Source organism: Coptis chinensis, chromosome 6 (genome assembly GCF_015680905.1).
Source record: "Coptis chinensis isolate HL-2020 chromosome 6, ASM1568090v1, whole genome shotgun sequence".
In the NCBI taxonomy this organism is placed as follows: domain Eukaryota; kingdom Viridiplantae; phylum Streptophyta; class Magnoliopsida; order Ranunculales; family Ranunculaceae; genus Coptis; species Coptis chinensis.
In genome coordinates this window covers 79,591,034-79,594,571 of record NC_141461.1, presented here as the reverse complement: position 1 = coordinate 79,594,571, position 3,538 = coordinate 79,591,034, and the positions used below count along the sequence as shown (strand labels likewise).

General features: G+C 37.3%; 1 long non-coding RNA gene across 1 annotated transcript; it reads right to left on the bottom strand.

Annotated features, from left to right (window-relative positions):
• Nucleotides 1–1,520: 1,520 nt before the first annotated feature.
• LOC147494696 (uncharacterized) lies at nt 1,521–3,314 on the bottom strand. Its single transcript, XR_015198841.1, has 3 exons — nt 3,153–3,314; nt 2,089–2,562; nt 1,521–2,012 (listed from the first exon to the last, which is right to left on the bottom strand). It is a non-coding gene; the product is annotated as an uncharacterized LOC147494696 (long non-coding RNA).
• Between the last annotated feature and the right edge of the window lie 224 nt (nt 3,315–3,538).

The window sequence follows — 3,538 nt, the reverse complement described above, 5'->3', positions numbered from 1 at the left end:
CCCTCAGGCAGAAGAAGAAGGGGCTAATAGGAAGGGAATGGGCTCAATATCTCACTATTTAGGAAAGCTCAAGATCTCAGTCTAGTGTAAGTAAACTTACCTCTGCTTAAAGGACATAATAATCCGATCTGACATAATATACTTAAATTTGAATTCCCCTTTATTATCCATATACGAGGCTATAAGCACCAGAGCAAGCACCAATAGCAGTTGATCGGGAAGTATATCCAGTAGTAGATTCGGATGGATCTTTTGTTAGTGACTTCTTAGTAGCAGCCGGGAACCCTTTCTTCTTTTACTTCACTGTGCAATCTCTTCTTTCGATCCAGCAGTGGAGATAGAGACAGAGGCGGATGCATATAACTACATATAACTAGCACGCTACCTCTCCTTCTCTGCGGACATGCACTATCCCCTGCACGGTTTAATCCATAGAATATGGGATCATCTCCGCTAGCCCTACTCCCCTGATGCCTTCTTGTTAGTTGTCTAGGCCGCTAGTGGTCGAATGCTTGCTTGGCTTTCGAAGGCTCCCGAGTGTAAGGTGACTATTGTAACTAATCTTTGTAAGGTCGTCACCCCCGGTGCGTGTATCATAAAGACCTCGTCCCGACGCCTTTGTAGTGATCTATATTTCGTTCGAATTTGTTGTGTTTTATGGTTCTGTTCCTGAAGGCTCAGATAGAGTGCCTCTTGCCGATTTTGATAGGGGAAGTTGTCTACTGACAGTTCCACCAGTAGCTTCAAGGTTACTAGAGAGAGAATCGGGGCGTGTAGAGGAGAAATCTTAGTTTAATGAGACGCATGGTTGGAATAATATTCTAAGAATGGAAACGGATACCGTTGATGGAGAATAAGTGGCTGTTAGACCTACTTTAAGTTTAAGCGAGACTGACTATAATAAGAAGGCTTCCGCCGGGTGGTAGACATCCTCTCATAGCTTGATCAAATGGTATGAACAAAAACACCATTTAATGCCTTTTGGGCCCTTTAGCTGTGTGTTACATTATTGGGGTATATCAACGCGCATTCGACAGTAATGAAGTAGGCCTTCTTATTGGGTCTCATTCTGTACCGTCACCAGTCGTGTCTCGGAGCACTACTACAGAATGACACTTATACCACTGTTTTTAAGTGTAGTATAAATATATTTACCACTGTTATGCAACCGTGACAATAGGTGGTGTTGTATATAATAATAGCAAAAATGTGGTATATATGTTTAACGGATACCACGGTTTTTCAAAAAACAGTGATTTGTATGCCTATGATATACCACGGTTGTCAACAGAACCGTGGCATATAAGCTATTGAAACTGTAGTTTATATTAGTGTATGTGTTATAATACTGTGGTATATAGTTATACTAAACACTACGGTTTATGCTAAACCTTGGTATATATATATATATATATATACCACGGTTTGGCATAATAATGCTAGTAACAGTCTTCCACTTAAAAACCGAACCTGCATAACAAAATTTTACATGTCATTTCACGCACAACATTTCCATCTTCCCAACAAATTCCAAAATGTACAATAAACTATCAAACATTGCAAAAAAAGATAATAATAATAAAAAAAGACTTCCATTAATTTTTTGAGTGCACTAAGAAAACAAACTTCAAATTCCTTTTCATAAATTAAAAAGGTAAGACTCATAAATTAAACTGGAGGGGTCCGAACATAGCTAAAACTCATCCTCATTCGCTTCCGGTTGAAACACCCCATTTTCCTGGATGAACTGAATAATATCGAGTTGAACACCGTCAAGTTCATCTTGCGTGTATGTCTCCTTCAATTCTAAATTTGTCATTTGGATGAGTCAAAGCACAACATGTGGAGTTACTATATAAGAATAAGGCGAAGTCTTTGAGCCAAATAAAGTGTTTGTCAAAACTTTCGAATACCTTATTTTCAAATGATCCAGTTGAACAAGCTTCTACTATTTCCCTCATAAGCTTCATTGTATAATACCCACACTCTGTGCCACCTGGTTGATATGGGCCCTAACATATAGACTCATAACATATGTAAACATATACTTTTCAAAAAAAAAGACAATAATGTGTAGGATTTGTTTACCTTGATCTTGTCCCACTTCAGCGGAACTTGTTTCCCATCAACCCTTTGCAATGTGAGGACCGCACTTCACAATAAGATAAATGCAAAACATTTAATTCACAATCGCTAGTGGGAAGTCTAATTGGAGACGTCTTTAGTACTTCATTTAATTTAATCCTTTATGTACCTTCACTATGGTAGTACCTCAAAATGTTAAGATATGTCAAAAAATATAGCTACGCTCACCTCCTAAAATATATTGCTATACATGTTGTTATGTACATGAACGTCATCTATTCCATAAATCATCGGGATACCAAGACGATACCAAGACAACTAGCATCACATTGAGGAGTACGCGTGTGTATGTACGTATTGCCATAGTTCAAAATACACTCACCAATTGTTCTCCAATATCAGAAAAAAGAGGATCTTGCCTGACGAGTGGTTATATTTTTTTGTTGCTCACCGCTTTGAATTAAGGGTGCTAATTTCCTGGAAAATGGAATTATTGAATTAGTGACTACCAGTCTAGAACTACAAATTCAACCTAATTAAACAATTCAGTGTAATGGAATTTATCTCATATGCTTAGCCCTAATCTAACAATTCATGAATGTACGTATTAAGGTACTAATGCCCACATTTCAGTGTTCTAATATAATTCACAGCAAGCTTTCATAATAATCTTCAAGAGAACCTAGCTTTAGAAACACATACAAACATACTCCCAATCCAAACCTAGGTGAATTCACCATCAATTATTTATAATTTCACTTGTAAACCTCCAACAAAACAAGATGAAAAGTACTACCAGAACCTATGTTCCACCTGTACCACTTCAATCAAGCAATTCCAGCCATCAAAATACTACATAAATGGTTCACAATAGTATAAATATAGTCTAAGAGAGAGATCCCATGTGGATTAAAAGAGATTTACTAAAATCGACCCATAAAGAAAGAATTTCAGTTAGGATTTGTCCTTTTTCCACCCTTATTTTCCAATGCAACTCCCTTATTTAATAAGCCATATAATTGTCTTTAATAATAGTTAAATAAATTGATTTGCTTACCTTAACTTACCTTGGACACATGGTGTAAATGAGAACCCCAACCAGATGGTTGACGTCCTGTAGGGTCTCTTCCAGCCCATCCTTATTTCCATCTCCCCTTTTCTTACTGCTGAGCATGTTTACGGAAATCTCAAAAGAGATGGCCTACCAGCTCCTGCTTACACCAAATTAAGAGCTGGCAATCATTAAGCCAAGTACATGAAATATACACACATGTCCCGCCCTTAGAATTCCACTTCCTTCTTAAACCATCTGAATGAAAACAAACTTGTTAATTTGTTATGCTACTAAGTGACAAAACCATACAATGATACCATGCTTTACAACATAATTTTAATAAGTGAAATCCACTACCAAAATGATGATAATCACCAACCAAAGCACAAGCAGCTTCAA